Below are 20,622 nucleotides of genomic sequence, written 5' to 3'. Positions count from 1 at the left end.
AAGTATTGATAATGGCAGGGGTCATCCATCTTGTAAAGACACTGCCCAGAAGAAGGCAATAGCAAACCACTTCCGTAGAAAAATTTACCAAGATCAATCACGGTCATGGAAAGACCTTGATCGCCCATGTCATACAACATTGCACTCCTCTCACCCAGAGGACGTTACCCAGCATTTGTTTTCTCTATTCAGTTTTCAGGAGCTGCTCTATATTTAGTCCACGTTAACGGATTAGTTTTGTTCTTTTCTTAGAGTCTTTGCATGCCTTGGTCAGAACACTGGATGACTGCTCTCCTCATTCCTGCTGTCTGATTGTTGCAATGGCCATCTCTTCCTGCTAATGGATTCGGTTTTTTTTCAGTTTCTTTTTAAATAACCGAAATGATAGTGTTTGACAATAGACAATAGACAGTAGGTGCAAGAGTAGGCCATTCAGCCTTTCTAGCCAGCACCACCATTCACTGTGATCATGGCTGATCATACACAATCAGTACCCCGTTCCTGCCCTCTCCCCATATCCCTTGACCCCGCTATCTATAAGAGCTCTATCTAACTCTCTCTTGAATGCATCCAGAGACTTGGCCTCCACTGCCTTCTGGGGCAGAGCATTCCACATATCCACCACTCTCTGGGTGAAAAGGTTTTTCCGCATCTCTGTTCTATCCCTTATTCTTAAACTGTGGCCTCTAGTTCTGGACTCACCCATCACTGGGAACATGCTTCCTGCCTCCAGTGTGTCCAATCTCTTAATAATCTTATATGTTTCAATCAGATCCCCTCTCATCCTTCTAAATTCCAGTGTATACAAGCCCAGTCGCTCCAATCTTTCAACATATGACAGTCCCGCCATTCCGGGAATTAACCTTGTGAACTTACGCTGCACTCCCTCAATAGCAAGAATGTCCTTCCTCAAATTTGGAGACCAAAACTGCACACAATACTCCAGGTGGGGTCTCACCAGGGCCCTGTACAGCTGCAGAAGGACCTCTTTATTCCTATACTCAACTCCCATTGTTATAAAGGCCAGCATGCCATTAGCTTTCTTCACTGCCTGCTGTACCTGCATGCTTGCTTTCATTGACTGATGTACAAGAACACCTAGATCTCGTACTTCCCCTTTTCCTAACTTGACTCTATTTAGATAGTAGTCTGCCTTCCTGTTCTTTTATTTATCCTCACATTTATCCACATTAAACTGCATCTGCCATACATTTGCCCACTCACCCAACCTGTCCAAGTCACCCTGCATTCTCATAACATCCTCCTGACATTTCACACTGCCACCCAGCTTTGTGTCATCAGCAAATTTGTTAATGTTACTTTTAATCCCTTCATCTAAATCATTAATGTATATTGTAAACACCTGCGGTCCCAGCACCAAACCTTGCGGTACCCCACTGGTCACAGCCTGCCATTCCGAAAGGGACCCATTAATCTCTACTCTTTGTTTCCTGTCAGCCAGCCAATTTTCAATCCATGTCAGTACTCTGCCCCCAATACCATGTGCCCTAATTTTGCCCACTAATCTCCTATCTCCTATGTTTGGATTGTTGATTTCTACAGAAAAATCATTTAAAGCATAAATTGGATATTGGGAGAATTTAAAAGACTCTGCATTAACTTTAATAGAAACCTGTTGTGGTGTTTCATGTTAACGCAGCAGGATCTGTCATTAAAAGCGACTGCATTGGTTGACATTTACTAACTAAAGGGATACAGTCAGGTCAAATCCTGTTGAAGATAGATGTTGAAAGCACTAATTGCTTTTCCAACAGGTGTCTGAGCTCTCCCAGTGAGTGAAGATATCAAATGACAGGACAGATGTTGGATGGAGTGTTCAAGAAAAAAAATAATTCATCATTTCAGTATTGAAAATGAATTGCGCATTATCTTTTCCTTTAAGTAAGTCTTGATCAGTGTGGCTTATTCTTACTAATTCCCTTCCTCTTTTGATTTTCTCGGTAAAGAGTCAGTCAGCCAGTGCCTCATTTGCACAGTACATTTGTTTTCAGGACATCTGGCCTTCCTGTTTGCCATATTGATTGACATTTCTTTGTGGACCTCGTGAAGATGATTTTACAGTGGTGTTAGGTAGGAAATACCAGGATAATTATCCACAACAATAAAGGAATGAAGATAATTGATTGAGTAAGAAACTTGGAGGTGAAGATATTACAATAATTTTTACTGGTAGAAAATAGAGAGTGGGAGTAGGGTACATTGTTGCAGAGTTCCTATTTAATTCTGCGCATGGTAGCTTCTCTGTTCTGTAGTGGAGGAAGTATGAACAGAATCTGGTCAGAAGAATTGCTTTCTCTTGGGTAACACCCTGTCTGCTGCAATAAACGCCCATCCATGGAAATGGTGAGTAATCCTTTACCTTCCTGACTTGAAACTGAAGAGATTTTAAAGAATCAGAAATGATGCAGTCAGCAGTCTTTACCAAATTGCTTCTAATTGTAGAGCTGTTTTGGTTGGTCCTGGAGAGTTTGTGGCCAGGGTGCTTGCTAACACATTGATTGCTTGTGGGGTGGGTGTGCAGAAGAAGTTGTATAAAGAGGAAATGGTTAAAGGTCAGGAGAGATGCTGGGGTTTCTCTTGTTTGACATGGTGTGATATTAGAGCAGGAGATCCCAACCTTTATTATGTCATGGACCAATATTATTAAGCAAGGGGGCTGTGGAGCCCAAGTTGGGAAATCCTATGTTAGAAAGGGATGAAACTCTTTCACAGGGGAGTTAGCATCTTGAAGGTCATGTCAGGATGGATTGCAATTGGGCTGGAAGAGGACAGTGGTGAGATGAGGTACCAGTTCCCTTGTAGTACTAACTGAAAAGAGCCAGAGCAATGATTACAGTGTTCCGAGGAATGAGAGTGAAGTAGAAAAGTAGACCAACCTGTAAGAATCCAAAGACATGTCCAATCTGCTTCCCGGTAACTTCCTCAATCACAAGCTTCATCTGTTTTGCAGACAATGGGTATGTGAATGTGTAAAAGATGTAACCACCCGTGGAGTGATTACCTTACAGTACTAGTGGGCTGTCTAGTTATCTTCATATGTGAGAACATCATAGTAGAAATAAAATTGGGATCTGGGATCCCACAAGAATAAATTATTGATTTTTTGTTTCATTTCCTTGTGAAATGCTGCACCCTGCAAAGAAACAACTATGCCTAGTTTCCTAGTTTTCTCATTTATACTTACACTGCAGATAATTTGATTTAACTATAACAAGTGTCTATTTGTCTGCCAGAATCAATTGAAAGCTGGCATAATGTTTCTCCATCTTATTTTCATGATGTAGAACTGAATAGAAACAGGCTGATGTGGATGCATTTATCATTAAAGTGTCAGGCATGAAATTCAGTAATGACTTTTGCTGAAACTGCTCCTTTAATGAGGTACAAAAGTTCATTTGAAAATATTGTCTTGTACATTGGTAATACAGTTAATCCTCCTCATAGCAATCTAAATATTTCACCAAAGCTGCTGTAAACCAGTGACACGTTCATTTTTTCACTGTTAATGCTCAATTACAAAAGGTGTGTGCAAGAACAAAAGATTAGGTCGCTAATGATTCTTCAATGAAATAATGAATGAAACGTAACGTGCCTAAACATCAAAGCAAAGCAAATGTTCAAACTGCCTGGCAGTTGGGAAAATCATGTGCAGAACAACCTTTAGTTGTGAAGAATGATGATGTAGCAGCATTAAATCTTCCACCTTGTAGCATATACTCCCTTTTGGAGTTTTCATGTCTGACTGATTCATTAAAGGTTGACTTCTATTGCAGACTGAAAAACTAAAGAGTTCAAGGTCACTATTAATCACAGGTGAATTTCAGTCTCATTTTTAAAAAGTGTCTGGAAACCAAACAAGTGATGCAAAATGTTAACTTAAATCAAAAGAAAGAAATGAAAATAAATGTTGGTGTGTCAGTTGCTTATCAGCAACTAATTCTGTTCAGACAGCCAATACATTCCACTGGGTTCTAATAATATCTGGGAGTACTGATCCTAATTTTCTTTGATTGGCATTTTTTCCATTTGTTACTTCTTAAGTTAGAGTAACAGCAAAATAAAATACATAATCAGCTTTTTTCTAATCCTATATTATTAAATTAATAGGATTTAAATTTTGCAATACTGGGATAAGATATCAACTTGTGTTCTGTTTTCAGTGCAGATATACTAATAAACACAATGTAATTTTTGAAATGTATTTATACTTGGTTAAGAGGCTGACTATGTACCCAATATGATTTGTAAATAGTTCAGAAAAATTTAAAAATTGTTTATAGTTATTTAAGAACATATTATTACCAGGGGAGACCAGGCACTTCATTACAATGCTCATATTTTTGTGATGAGTCCATTGAAGGTGATTTTAGGCTGTAAAATACCTCTGTGGGGGTGCGGGGGCAGCAACAGAATTCTGATGATGGTGTCCTAAACATTAATTGTCCTAGTACTTTTGTGAGGTCTGTACATAAAATTATTTGTGTGGAGCACAAACGTACTGAGTCGATTCAACTCCTGAACTTTATGCCGCGGGTGACTAGTGTATATAAATGTGACCCTCTCACTAGGTTCGTATACAAACTTGGCTCGTTAGCTAACACTACTAACAGCCACATGACTCAGCGGTGAGAAGGCCTCCTTTCATAAACAATATATATCTAGGGTCTGTATGATTTAGGGTTCAACCAGACAGGAAGGGTGGGATGTTCCTCGGAGCAATATGAATTGTAGTGAATGCTGTATAAATACTGCTCCATGCAAAGCTGTCATTCACTATAAAATTAACAGATCATACACCAGCATAAAATTACAAAAGAAATTTATTTACCAAATTTTCAACTTTAACCAAAACAGTTACAGAAAAAGAAGTGGCCCATTACAGTTAAACCAGAGAAAATATGCACATAAACACTGAAGCTCGTTTCTATAGTAGCTGGGTCTATCACTTTACTCACAGCACTGAATTCATATCACCAACCACAGGTAGAGCTTCCCTGCTTGGAATCCTTCATCTTGCAAAACACTCTTACATTAGGGTCTCGCTTCAGATGGGATCCTCCAGATATCTTCCCTGATGCTGTTATATCCACACCTGCCACCAGAACAACCCAAGCCAGATCACTGTTTCAGAAATCTCATCCTGCACTGTTCTCTAGAACCTTGTCTCACTTCCCACTGGGCAGAAAGTTATCAAATATAACCAGACAGTCCTAGTTGGCTGACACATTACTAAGTTGGGCAACATGGCTCCTTATCTTTAGCCAAAGCCAAAACACTCTTACTAGCATTTTACAAAGCACTCTTCCTTGACTTCTCTAGTGCCTTTAACACCATCCAGCCCAAGATCTTAAGGCACAAACTAACGGAGATGGGAGTAGACTCTCACATGGTGGATTGGATAGTGGACTACTTGACAGATAGACCTCAGTATGTGCGGTTGGGAGACTGTAGGTCTGACACGGTGGTCAGCAGCACAGGAGCGCCGCAGGGAACCGTACTCTCTCCGGTCCTGTTCACCCTGTACACATCAGACTTCCAATATAACTCGGAGTCCTGCCATGTGCAGAAGTTCGCTGATGACACGGCCATAGTGGGGTGTGTCAGGAATGGACAGGAGGAGGAGTATAGGAAACTGATACAGGACTTTGTGATATGGTGCAACTCAAACTACCTGCGTCTCAATATCACCAAGACCAAGGAGATGGTGGTGGACTTTAGGAGATCTAGGCCTCATATGGAGCCAGTGATCATTAATGGAGAATGTGTGGAGCAGGTTAAGACCTACAAGTATCTGGGAGTACAGTTAGACGAGAAGCTAGACTGGACTGCCAACACAGATGCCTTGTGCAGGAAGGCACAGAGTCGACTGTACTTCCTAAGAAGGTTGGCGTCATTCAATGTCTGTAGTGAGATGCTGAAGATGTTCTATAGGTCAGTTGTGGAGAGCGCCCTCTTCTTTGTGGTGGCATGTTGGGGAGGAAGCATTAAGAAGAGGGACGCCTCACGTCTTAATAAGCTGGTAAGGAAGGCGGGCTCTGTCGTGGGCAAAGTACTGGAGAGTTTAACATCGGTAGCTGAGCGAAGGGCGCTGAGTAGGCTATGGTCAATTATGGAAAACTCTGAACATCCTCTACATAGCTCCATTCAGAGACAGAGAAGCAGTTTCAGCGACAGGTTACTATCGATGCAATGCTCCTCAGACAGGATGAAGAGGTCAATACTCCCCAATGCCATTAGGCTGTACAATTCAACCGCCAGGACTTAAGAACTTTTTAAAAGCTATTATTAATGCTTTTTGAGATAGTGATTTAGATGCATATCATATTTTTTACTGAGTTAAGTATTGTATGTAATTAGTTTTGCTACAACAAGTGTATGGGACATTGGAAAAAAAAGTTGAATTTCCCCATGGTGATGAATAAAGTATCTATCTATCTATCTATCTATCTATCTATCTATCTATCTATCTATCTATCTATCTAGCAGGTCACATTGCTTGAATGGTGAAAGGCCTTGATGGAGTGGATGTAGAAAGTATTTTTCTTATGGTTAGGGGGTCTAAGATGAGAAGACACAGCCTCAGAATAGAGGGGCAGCGGCCCTTTAGAACAGAGATGAGGAGGAATTCCTTTGGCCAGAGAGTGGTGAATCTGTGGAATTCTTTGCCACAGGCAGCTATGGAGGGCAAATCTTTATGTATATTTAAGACAGAGGTTGACAGATTCTTGATTGTTCAGAGCATGAAGGGATATGGGGAGAAGGCAGGTGATTGGGGCTGAGAGGAAAAGTGAATCAGCCATGATGAAGTGGCAGAGCAGACTTGATGGGCCAAATGGCCTAATCCTAATCCTGCTCCTATATTTTATGGTCTTATGGTCTTTACAGAAAACTGCAAAAATAAAAATACCTCACAGTACAGCAGTCAAAATTTTACCCAGGGCATTAGATAAGCAACAGACAAAAAGCTGGAAGAATTCAGCAGGTCAGGCAGCATCTATGGAAAAGAGTAAACAGTCGACATTTCAGGCCAAAATCAGGTTAAGGTGAAGGATCTCAGCCCAAAGTGTCGGCTGTTCACTCTTTTCCATAGATGCTGCCTGACCTGCTGAGTTCCTCCAGCATTTTGTGTGTGTTGCTCTGGATTTTCAGCATCCACAGAATCTCTTGTGTTTCTTCATTTCCATCAATACTGCCTGACCTGCTGAGTTCCTCCAGCATTTTGTGTGTGATTTCCAGCATCTGTAGATGTTCTCATGTTGACATATTTGCTGAAGCAGCCTTATTTACTGAATTGAAAAGTTAAGAGCATGCAAGTAATTTGTTTCTTTATCTTTATCTTTATTTGAATTAATTTCTGCCAGATTTAGATTTTTCTAAAAGTTTCAGATTTTAAGGATTTTTGTAAGTGTTCGAACTTACTACAGCTGCTATTAAATTTTTCTGATTAACACTTAAAATAAAGACCTTTGACAGCATCAAGACCTTTTGTGTGGAGACCTCAGGGTTCACTACCTAATGCTTGGATGCACTTGTGGTTTTTTTCTGCATCTTCAGATGATCATCACGTCATAATAAGACAAATATGAAGCAGGACATGCAATAAGACCTGAGCAACATTTTGGTCCTATCTTGGTAACAATTCATCATCATCATTATGTGACATGCCGTATGACGTGGGCGAGTATGGTCTTTCCATGGCCTTGATTGTACTTGGCAAAATTTTCTAAAGAAGTGGTTTGCCTTCTTCTGGGAAGTGTCTTTACAAGATGGGAGAACCCAGCCAATATCAATTCTCTTCAGAGATTTTCTGCCTGATGTCAGTGGTCCCATAACCAGGACAGTGATATGCATCAGCTGCTTGTACAACCCTTCACCACCTGCTCCCATGGCTTCACACATCTCTGACTGGGGATATGGGGTGGATAAACAGGTACTACACCTTGCGCAAGGGTAACCTGAAGGCTAATGGAGGGAAGGATGGCCTTATACCTCCTTTGGTAGAGACATATGTCTATCCCAGTAGAACAAAAGTAGATAAGAAACATATAGTGACAGTGACAGTATGCATTATCTGCTATTAGGCAATGTGACAGGAATTTGTAATGGGGAACAGTTTGCATCTCGTGACCATAATACCATTAGATTCAAAGTAAATATGCAAAAAGGTAGGTCAGGCCTGCGGGGTGAGATTCTGAATTGGAGAAAAGCCAATATTAATGGCGTCAGAAACTATCTGGCAAATGTGGATTGGGACAGGCTGTCTCCAAGGTTAGCAATTAGAAGGTAACATTTCCAACCACAATGCTGCCATGTAGGGATCGTCTCCAACAAGAACAAATCTGATCACATGTATTTAACAGTCAATGGCATTACTGTTACCAGTCCCCATGTCACCTGCATTATTGAGGTGACATCATTGATCAGGCAGTCCATTGGATCTCATGGATACACAATCAATTAACTGTTGAGTCTTTTGTATGCCATTTACAGCAGTATCCTGAGGTTAGACTGATGCTACTGAAATAGAGTTGTTGAACAGGCTTCATGTGTTTTGTAAGAATGAACATTGCAAATCAATGGACCATGATTTGGGAGTTCTTCAAATCACTGGTTCACCCTTTCATCCTGAAATACCCGTACACTAAACTGACAGCTCACCAAAGACCAGTCATAGAGTCATAAGAAAGTACAGCACAGAAATAGGCTCTAGTCTGTGCTGAGCCATTTAAGTTGCCTACTCCCATCAACCTTCACCGGGACCATAGCCCTCAATACCATTACCAACCATGTACCTTCTCTTAAACATTGAAATCAACTTGCATGCACTCCTTGCACTGGCAGCCTGTTCTGCACTCTCACGACCATCTGACAGAAGATGTTTCCCTTCATGTTTCCTTTAAACTTTTCTCCTTTCACCCTAAACCCATAACTTCAGATTCTCAACAAGTGGAAACTTTTCAGTCTGATGAAATGATCAAGCCTTGCTGATTCCTTACCAACAAAAAATACCTAGATGATTAGGGAGACTCACTTTCGATTTTGCACTAGTCCCACCCAACCTCAGTGGAAAAAGCCTGCTTACATTTACCAATCTATACCCCTCTTAATTTTGTATACCTCTGTCTAATCTCCTCTCAATATTCTACACTCCAAGGCGTAAAGTCCTAGCCTATTCAATCTTTCCTGATAACTCAGGTCCTCCAGTCCTGCCAACATCCTGGTAACTTTTCTCTGTACTCTTTCAACCTTATTTACATCATTCCTATAGGAAGATGATCAAAACTGCACACAATACTCCAAATTAGGCTTCACCGTTGTGTTATACAAATGGTATAGTATATACCAGATGATATGGTACTGGATATACTTATGGTATAGTGAAATATTTTCAAGTTTCACATTGAATACATAATACAAACATATATCGTCCTGACCTATTGAATGGAAAAGATGAGCATAGGATCCCAAACTGAAAGAATGTATTGTCCTGATACTTCTATAGCCAATTAAGGGCTGATATCATTGCCTCAGGACATGATGACATTTTGATCCAAAGCAGTGAGTTAGTTTAATTTAGACTCATTTTATCTTACTAATTACATCCCCATTTACATTAGTTTTTAGAAAGCAAAATAAGTTTAGTCAACAATGATATTAAACCTCCTATTAAATGAATATAAGGTGCATTTTCTAAATTAATGTTTCTGTTCATTATTATTTATTTATTAATAGTTCTGGCACTGAGCCTAATTTGATCTTAGGGGAAATGAGAAAATTGTGCCCAATTACCGCTCAACTGATAATCTAGTAAATAAAATTAATAATTTAGTAGCCTGTGACTGAGAGTAATGAACATGTCTAATTGAGCGAAAGGCTTGTTTCATGTGGGGGTTTGAGCTGGGGGAATTCGTGCCTTTGTTATTATTGTTGAATTTTCTCACAATGAGAGTGCTCACTGATGGGCATTTCTCTCTATTGAAATCTTGAGTTATTTTTATGAAAGTTGTATCTTTGTCATGAGTGCTCCGAAACTTTTCAGTCTGATGAAATGATCAAGCCTTGCTGATTCCTTACCAACAAAAAATACCTAGATGACTCACTTTTGATTTTGCACTAAATTTAAATGATGGAAATGTTCAAACTTCAAAGTAAATTTATTATCAAAGTATGTCTATGCCACCATATACAACTCTGAGATTCATTTTCTTGCAGGCATTCACAGTAGAATAAAGAAATACAATAGAATCAATGAAAAACTACACACAAGCAAAGATGGACAAGCCAATGTGCAAAAGAAGACAAAGTGTGCAAATACAAATAATATAGATAAATGCACACACACAGAACATGAGTTGTCAAGCCCTGGAAAGTGAGTCTGTAGGTTGCAGAATCAGTTCAGTGTTGCGGCAAGTGAAGTTATCCTTGCTACTGGACAACTTCAGCAATGTGAAGATGCTGAGGCCATTTTAAATACTAAATCATCAGTACACTGAAACTATATTTTGTCAATATCAAAATAATAATTGTGTTTTTAGTAAGTCAAGAAAATTATAATCTATAGAGTTGCAGATATTGCTTTTTACACCATATTGCTGAGTTTCAAAGCCACTGGAGTATCAGAGTATAGTACTCCAATGCCAGAAATTATATTTTCTGTATTGGCCATTAATACACCATGGCTTTCTCAAAGAATGTTTTCTACAAAGAAATTTTTGGCTTCTATTGGCATGCACTGGCATGACCATTGCTCCCTCCTCAATCATCCTAGGGTCATCCCAATCAGAATTGAAACCACGTCAACCACATGAATATTGTTGCTTCTTCTTCAGTAGATGTTGAATGTCCTCTGGTGAGTAACTCATCTCCTGACATCCAAAAGTCTTTTCACCCTCTGCAAAGCTCAAGTCCGGATTACAACAAAATATTCTCCACTTGTTGAGATAAGTGTGCCTCAATCAACTCTCAAGAAGCTTGGCACCATTCAGTTTTATCAGCACTCATGTCAGTGGCAGTCACTCTCTACTCAGTGGCACTGTAATTTCACAGTTAATGCAGTGCCAGTGATCATTGATGGTGATTAGATTTCTCTGGCTGTCTGTAAAGAGTTTGTATGCTCACCTGGAGACTATATGGGCTTCCCCTCTGTGCTCCAGTTTCCTCGCAAATTGCAAAGATGTACTGAACATATTAGAAATAATATGTTGTGGTCATACAATGCTGGCGCCAAAAGAGTGGCGATAATTGCAGGCTGCCCCAGCACAATCCACGGGCTGTGTTGATTGTTGGCGTAAAACATTATATGTTTCAATATTACAATGTATATGTGACAAATAAAGCTAATTGCTTTTCTCAACTCTGGAATTAGCTGTTTGGTTCTTACTTGGAGCCAAGTAGACACAGCAAAATCCAAACAAGGCTTTGGTGTGAAGGAATTAAGGCATTGATAAGTCAGTATGATCTGTTAGTCATAGTCCATGGATACCATTGCAGGATTTCCTCAGAGCAGTGTCCTAAACCCAACTATCTTATCAATACTTTCCTTCTATTACATGTTCAAAAGTGAGGATGTTCACTGAAAGCCACACAATGTTCATTCCACATACAACTCCTTGGCAAATGACTCAATCCATGCCCGAAGGCAGAGAGGCCAAGATAACATTCACACATGGGCTGACAACTTAACAAGAAGTTTTTATTCCACTGAATTAGTAAATTATTTTATTATTATCAAGCATACTGAGGTATAGAGAAAACCATTGCCTTGCTTTGCCCATTGGAACATTGAGGTAGTAGCAGGGAAAACAGACAGAATGCAGAAAGAAGTGTTACAGTTATAGAAAAAGAGCAGTGCAGGTAGATCACAAGACACCTGGAACTGACAAGGGAGGACGCAGTGGCTGCAATATGTACACATTCAAATCTACTGCAAATACTCAACTAGGCTACTTCAGTAGCATCCACCAGCTAAAGGAAAGGGTGGCAGGCATACTTGAACAGCACCAACTAATCTTGCACTAAACTTCCGGGAATGAAAGAGTTACCATATGATGATCAATTGATGGCTCTGCGCTTATACTCACTGGAATTCTGAAGAATGAGGGGGGATCTCATTGTAACCCATTGAACGTTGAAAGGCCTCGACAGAGCAGATGTAGAGAATTTTCCCATCTTCTCCCTTCTTCTACTCCCCACTCTGGTCTCTTCCTTCTTCTCACCTCCCCTGGTTCCCTCCTCCTTTTCTTTCTCTTATGATCCACTCTCCTCTCTAATTAGATGCCTTCCTCTGAGGTCCCTTACCTTTCTTCTCCACCTGGCTTCACCTATCACTTTTTTTTTATTAAGTGCAATCGTGAACAACAGCCAGATCAGAAATGCTGATCAAGTCAACTAGTTCCCAAAGAGAACTCTGATAGGCCAATCAGATGGTTCACTGCTGCTCAGCAATAGAACACAAAATAATCATATGTACAATTACGAAACATTAAAAAATAGTAGAAATACTGGAGTCATGATGATCATGATGAGGTCTGCTGGAGAGAGACGTTTATACTCATGCTGTCCTCCATAATTCAAAGAGATTGAAGGATAAGGTTGGAGGGTGACAAATCGTGGCAGGAGCACTTGGAACTAAAAACTAATCCCTATCGGGAGAAAACAGCACCTGATCTTTCCGCACTGTTCTCCAGCAGTTTAAGGACTAAGTCCAGCTGGAACATAGCTCACAGATGCTCTTATAAGTCAGGTATTAACCCTACCTGCCAACAACCAAGCATTGCCATCCTGTTCCCCTTTCATGATAGCTTATGAGGAAGCATGTGACTTCCCTCCCAGAGATGATAGGTGTTTGTGCACTTGACACTTGAAGGCTTGGCCCCCATCGTCGCAGATGTTTCCAACCACAGCATCTGGAAGGCTGTTCCAAATTCTGATAGCACGGTGAAGGAAGCTTCTATCCAGTGTGTAGGCTGTCGCATCAGCCATAGAAACAGCATGAGCAGGCATAGATAAACTTGATCATGTGGTGCGCCGTCTCTCAGAAAACAAAGGCAGCATTGCACGAAGGTCTGCAGGGCTGTGGCTGGTGTGCATTTTGCATAGCACAGTAGCTGCAGCAACCTATCGACTGTGGTGTAAGCTACTGATGGCTAGCTTCTCATGAGCTGTGGCTTCATCTACACCTATAATCCTGAGATCCTTTCTTTGAATGGAATCAAGCTGGGTGAGGACACTCTGTGAGGCATTCATCCATGATAAGCAGGCATACTCCATGATACTTCATACCTGGGCTTTGTAAACCTTGGCTCTGCCCTCTTTGTCTAGTTTGGATGCTACTTTCCGCAGAGCTCCAAGCCTTTGTCCAGCCTTGTTTCAAATAGTGTAAAGAGAGCCTCTTTTCCCATTTGACCATTTGATCACACACCCACCCCAAACTTATTATTCTGGCACCTCCCCCCTTCCTTTCCTGTCCTAAAAAATGGTTTCAGACTGAAACATTGACTGTTTATTCATTTCCATAGATGCTGTCTGACTTCCTGAGTTCCTCCAACATTTTCTGTGTGTTGCTTTGGATGTTTCTTGTGGTGGGGGAGTCTAGGACCAAATGGAATTACCTCAAAATAGAGGGAGATCCATTTAGAATGGAGATGAGGAGGAACTTTATTCACTAGAGAGTGGTGAATCCATGTAATTCATTGCCACATGTGACACTGGGTCTATTCTAGACAGAGTTGGTAGATTCTTGATTTGTCAGGGCATGAAGGGATATGGGGAGAGGGCAGAGGATTGGGGCTGAGAGGGAAATGGATCAGCATGATGAAATGGTGAAGCTGACTCGATGGGCCAAATGGCTTAATTCTGCTCCTATATCTTATGGTCTTATGGTATCCTGACTGGCAAATGTATCACCATTCCTTTAACGTTCTTTACCATTAGAAGAGCACTTCCAGCAGAACAGCTGAATGGTACATGAAGACAACTCACTTCTACCTATAAAGAACAATTAGGGATTTACATTATAAGCTGACTGTCAGTGATACCCCTATCAATAAAAATAAAAATACTCATACCCTCCCTCACACTGTGGGGTGATACTGGGATTTCTTGAAGAACAGATAATTATTTCTCCTTTGAGTGGGATTCCAGTTTTGATGCGGGTAAGTTCAGAAGATCTGATATCCTCTCATTGGCTCCCTTTCCCAATGTTGAACTCCTCATGCACATGTGGAGACACACAGAAATCGTGACAATTCTGGAACAATTTTGTGAAATTTCTTGGCACTTATCCTTGCAAGTGGAACAAGTGCCACACCTGTCCCTATACCTCCTCCCTCACTTCCATTCAGGACCCCAAAAAAGGTCCTTCTAGGAAAGGCAATACTTCACCTGTAAGTCTGTTGAGGTCATCTACTGTATCCGGCATTACGAGTATGGGATTTTATATATCGGTGAGACCCAACATCGATTAGGAGACTGTTTCATCGAGCATCTTTGCTCCATCCACACGAAAAGCAAGACTTCCCAGTGGTCGTCCATTTTAATCTCACTTCACACTCCAATTCCAGCATGTCAGTCCATTGGCCCTTCTATTGCCACCACGAGGCCACAGTCAGTTTGGAGGAGCCATAGCTTGTGTTACGTCTGGGTAGCCTCCAGTCTGATGACATGAAGATTGATTTCTTGAGCTTTGGTAATTTCCACTCTCCATCTGCTCCTCTCCTTCACCATTCCCCATTTTTGTTTCCCTTTCACATCTTACTTTCTTACCTGTCCGTCACCTCCCTCTGGTGCTCTTTAAGAGTTGTTCCAAATAAGCAGTTCCCCTGATTAACTGATGGCCCAATTAACCAGAGTCCACTGTGTTATGAATCACATACATAATGAGATTTTTCCAAAGGATGTTGTATCGAGGGACTGATGCATTTGATTGCTAGCAGGATCAAATCCAACTGTTCACTGTTCAATCAGATGTACCCATTAGGAAGGTTTTAGCTACCATGGGGTGACATGGTAACGTAGTGGTTAGCACAACACTTTACAGTACCTATGACCTCGGTTAAATTCCTGACACTGTCTATAAGGAGGTTGTATGTTCTTACCATGACCAGGTGGGTTTTCTTCAGGTGCGCCAGTTTCTTCCCACAGTCCAAAGACAAACTGGTTGATGGGTTAATTGGTCACTGTAAACCGTCCTGTGATTAGGCTAGGGTTAAATAGATGTTCCTGAACGGCGCGATTCAAAGCGCCGGAAGGGCCTATTCTGCACTATATCTCAATAAATAACAATAAAAGAATTTCTACAATCATTATGCCTGTATCAACAATCTTGTTACTATGGTAACAGTTCTAATTCCTGTGTCACAAATGAAATCACACCTTCTGTTTTCCTCGTGTCTCTTAGAATCCACTCAGCACTCAGCAACTTAACAAAGCCACATAAATTGACACAGCTGCATCCGCTAGTTTCTTTGCAATGATTTCTATTTGTATGTTTATTCATTGCTTTTTATTTGAACAAGTTTAAAATGCTTCACATTCAGTTATGTCTCATTTTGTCTCATTTGATTGAGAAGTTAACACAATAGATCTTGACTGTTTGAATATGGAGATTTGTCAGCCTGTCTATTCATATTTATTTCTTTATTGAGAGATGCAACCTGGTAACAGACCCTTCTGGCCTAATTAGCCTGTGCCACCCAATTACATCTGTACCACCAATTAACTCAAAACACAAAAGTGTCAATTCAAATCTCTGTAATGGAGAACCATACCAAATTTAAACATGTAATAACTTTCAAAATACTTTAAAGATAAATTCTTTGTTATTTCCAAAAAGAGGAAGAAAATCTTAAGGAGAAGTGTAAAACTGATCTGTTTTCTCTCTAAGAATCATTTTTACACAATCACGGGTTGAAAATCTACCCAATATGTATGCATCAGAGTGAATAATTGGAAATGGGTATAAGTGATAATAGGTACAATTTACAGCTACAAACTGGACATTAAATTCATCACTGTGAATTTGACACATTGTCTGTGATTCATTGTGAATCTCAGACTCAGGGACAATGTTTAATTACAAACCATTCTTTCTCAGGAACTGTGTTAAAACAAGCTGGTTTTCCTCTGCTTTATCTCATACCTTTTAACCATGACACTGTTTCACATGGTTTCATTTAGTCACCAAAGAGCCCATTGCACACATGAACTTGGCTGCATTCTGTTACAATAAACAATAATTTCAAGACCAGTGCAGATTTCTGTTGTGTACTTTGAGGCATTGCTACTGTACTGTTTACACTAACCTCCCTGAGAGAAACACAAAATTATCATTCAAACATTTCATACTTGTTGATAACTTCACTTTGAAAAAGAAGACCTGATTTGTTCCTTGGGTAGAAATTTACTAACTTGTGCTTCTCTACATTCTTACACTAGTTAGATATGTTGTCTTATATGTTGTATAAGTTAGATATGGCCTTTGTAAGTTAGATATGGTCGTGGCTAAAGGGATCAGGGGGTATGGAGAGAAAGCAGGTACAGGGTTCTGAGTTGGATGATCAGCCATGATCATACTGAATGGCGGTGCAGGCTCGAAGGGCCGAATGGCCTACTCCTACACCTATTTTCTATGTTTCTATGTTACACCTGTTTATAGTGTTAGTCACTCTCTGTCTCTTTCCAATTTCTTGATCCCTCCCTTCTCTTTGACCCCCTTCCATAGGCAGGAGGTATCAGAGCACTAGACAAAGATGGGAAACAGCTTCTAGCCCCAGGCTGAAAAACCACTCAGGTCTCATTGCAAGTGAGGTTGCAGTGGTATTATGCTGTCATTAGCTTCAAAGCGATTGCGCATCCACCGACTGCGACTCCAGCCTTGAACTCCAGGCCGGGTCTTCACATGCTGCGATTGTGACTCCCGTCTCCCCTTCCCCCACCACCACTCTGCAATCCCCTCTCCCTCAGATCCCATCGTCAGCTCCTGGGCCCTCAGAGGCTCCATCTTCCTCTCACCCCAACCCTTCCCTCTCCACTGACACTACCAGCCTCCCTCCCCCTTCTGATCCCATCTCTCATCCATGCCGGGTCTTTACCATTCCCTCTGACCTTCAGCTCTCTGAGGCAGAGCGCTGTGTCCTCAGTAAGGGCCTCAGCTTTGTCCCCCTTCACCCACACCTCAGTGAGTTCCGCGTACACCATGACGCTGAACTCTTCTTCCGCTGGCTCCGTCTCCGAGCTTACTTCTTTGGCAAGGACTCTCCTACCCCCACCGATGACCCCTTCTCCTGTCTTCAACCCTCCTCCTCTTCATGGACACCCCGCTCTGGTCTTCTGCCTGCTCTGGATCTCTTTATTGCTAATTGCCGACGGGACATCAACCGTCTCGACTTCACCACACCCTGTTCCAATTCCAACCTCACTCCTTCCGAACGCTCTGCTCTCTGCTCCCTCCGCACCAATCCCAACCTCACTATAAAACCCGCTGATAAGGGGGGAGCTGTTGTTGTCTGGCGTACTGACCTCTACCTGGCCGAGGCACAGTGACAACTCTCTGATACCTCCTCTTATTTACCCCTTGATCATGACCTCACTAAGGAGCCCCAGGCCACTATCTCCTATACCATCACCAACATAATTAGCTCTGGGGATCTCCCATCCACCGCCACCAACCTCATAGTTCCCACACCCCGCACTTCCTGTTTCTACCTCCTACCCATGATCCACAAACCTGCCTGTCCAGGTAGACCTATTGTTTCAGCTTGATCCTGCCCCACCAAACTCATTTCTGCATACCTTTATACTGTTTTATCCCCCCTTGTTCAATCTCTTCCCACCTATGTTCGTGACACTTCTCACGCTTTGAATTTTTTAAATGATTTTAAGTTCCCTGGCCCCCACCACCTTATTTTCACCATGGACGTCCAGTCCCCATATACCTCCATCCCCCACCCGGACGGTCTCAAAGCTCTTCGCTTCTTTTTGGATTCCAGACCTAACCAATTCCCTCTACCACCACTCTCGTCCGTCTAGTGGAATTAGTTCTTACTCTCAATAATTTCTTCTTTGGCTCCTCCCACTTCCTCCAAACCAAGGGTGAAGCCATGGGCACCCGTATGGGTCCCAGTTATGCCTGCCTTTTTGTTGGCTTTGTGGAACAGTCCATGTTCCAAGTCTATATGGGTATCCGTCCCCCTCTTTTCCTTCGCTACATTGACGACTGCATTGGCGTTGCCTCCTGCACGCATGCTGAGCTCGTTGACTTCATTAACTTTGCCTCCAAATTTCACCCTGCCCTCAAATTTACCTGGTCCATTTCCAACACCTCTCTCCTCTTTCTTGATCTTTCTGTCTCCATCCCTGGAGATGGCTTATCTACTGATATCTACTATAAGCCTACAGACTCTCACAGTTACCTGGACTATTCCTCTTCCCACCCTGTGTCTTGCAAAAATGCTATCCCTTTCTCACAATTCCTCCGTCTTCACCGCATCTACTCTCAGGATGAGGCTTTTCATTCCAGGATGAAGGAGATGTTTTCCTTTTTTAAACAAAGGTGCCTCCCTTCTTCCACCATCAACTCTGCTCTAAAACGTATCTCTCCCATTTCCCGCACATCTGCCCTCACCCCATCCTCCCGCCGCGCCACTCGGAATAGGGTTCCCCTTGTCCTCACCTACCACCCCACCAGCCTCCAGGTCCAACATATAATTCTCTGTAACTTCTGCCACCTCCAACGGGATCCCACTACCAAGCACATCTTTCCCTCCCCCCTTTTCTGCTTTCCGCAGGGATCGCTCCCTACGCGACTCCCTTGTCCACTCGTTCCCCCCCCCATCCCTTCCCACCGATCTCCCTCCTGGCACTTATCCTTGTAAGCAGAACAAGTGCTACACCTGCCCTTACACGTCCTCCCTCACCACCATTCAGGGCCCCAGACAGTCCTTCTAGGTGAGGCGACACTTCACCTGTGAGTCGGTGGTGTGGTATACTGTGTCCGATGCTCCCAGTGTGGCCCTTGATATGTTGGCGAGACCCGACTCAGACCGGGAGACCGTTTCACTGAACACCTACGCTCTGTCTGCCAGAGAAAGCAGGATCTCCCAGTGGCCACACATTTTAATTCCACGTCCCATTCCCATTCTGATATGTCTACCCATGGCCTCCTCTACTGTCAAGATGAAGCCACACTCAAGTTGCAGGAACAACACCTTGTATACCGGCTGGGTAGCCTCCAACCTGATGGCATGAACATTGACTTCTCTAACTTCCGTTAATGCCCCTCCTCCCCTTCTTACCTCATCCCTGACATATTTAGTTGTTTGTTTTTTTTCTCTCTCTCTGCCCATCATTCTGCCTGTTCTCCATCTCCCTCAGGTGCTCCCTCCCTCCCCCTTTCTTTCTCCCGTCCCATGATCCTTTCCCTTCTCCAACTCTGTATTACTTTCGCCAATCACCTTTCCAGCTCTTAGCTTCATCCCACTCCCTCCGGTCTTCTCCTATCATTTCGCATTTCCCCCTCCCCCCTCTACTTTCAAATCTCTTAGTATCTTTCCTTTCAGTTAGTCCTGACAAAGGGTCTCGGCCCCAAACGTTGACAGTGCTTCTCCTTATAGATGCTGCCTGGCCTGCTGTGTTCCACCAGCATTTTGTGTGTATTGTTTGAATTTCCAGCATCTGCAGATTTCCTCGTAGTAGCATTATGCTGTTTATTTTCTAACTTGCATCCTGTATGCACCTTATTATTTGTTAAAGTATTTGTGATGATATTACTTTATGTGCTCTGTGTGAGTTACAGTTGAAGTCGGAAGTTTACATATACCTTAGCCAAATACATTTAAACTCAGTTTTTCACAATTCCTGACATTTAATCCTAGAAAACATTCCTTCTTAGGTCAGTTAGGGTCACTACTTTATTTAAGAGTGTGAAATGTCAGAATAATAGCAGAGAGAATGATTTATTTCAGCTTTTATTTCTTTCATCATTTTCCCAGTGGGTCAGAAGTTTATATACACCTTGTTAGTATTCAGTAGCACTGCCTTTAAATTGTTTAACTTGGGTCAAACGTTTTGGTTTAGCCTTCCACAAGCTTCTCACAATAAGTTGCTGAAATCTTGTTCCATTCCTCCAGACAGAATTGGTGTAACTGAGTTAGGTTTGTAGGCCTCCTTGTTTGCACACTGTATTTCATTTGTTACTTCTTTGCCCATTCACCCACTCTGTCCAATTCCCTCTGCAGATTTCCTGCTTCCTCAGCAATGCCTGCCCCTCCACCTACTTCTGTATCATCTGCAAACTTGATCACAAATCCATCAATTCCATCATCCTAATTGTTGACATATAATATGAAAAGGAGCCGTCCCAATACTGCCCCTACAAAACACCACTTGTCACCAGCAGCCAATCAGAATAGGCTGCCTTTATTCCCACTCTGCCTCCTGCCAGTCCGCCAATCCTCCATCCATGCTCGTATCTTTCCTGTAAGCCATGGGCTCTTGTCTTGCTAAGCAGCCTTATGTACGGCTTTGTCAAAGGTCTTCTGAAAGTCCAGGTAAACAACATTCACTGTCTCTTCTTTGTCTATCCACCTGTTATTCACTCAAAGA

At 42.0% G+C, this 20,622-nt stretch overlaps 1 protein-coding gene across 1 annotated transcript in view; it reads left to right on the top strand.

Annotated features, from left to right (window-relative positions):
* Positions 1 to 20,622, top strand: part of nckap5l (NCK-associated protein 5-like) — an 883,389-nt gene that overhangs the window by 164,977 nt on the left and 697,790 nt on the right. The window lies entirely within an intron of this gene.

The sequence above is a fragment of the Hemitrygon akajei genome, chromosome 5 (assembly GCF_048418815.1).
Source record: "Hemitrygon akajei chromosome 5, sHemAka1.3, whole genome shotgun sequence".
In the NCBI taxonomy this organism is placed as follows: Eukaryota; Metazoa; Chordata; class Chondrichthyes; order Myliobatiformes; family Dasyatidae; genus Hemitrygon; species Hemitrygon akajei.
Note: the sequence above shows the minus strand (reverse complement) of the source record. Positions and strands in the feature narration are given on the sequence as shown.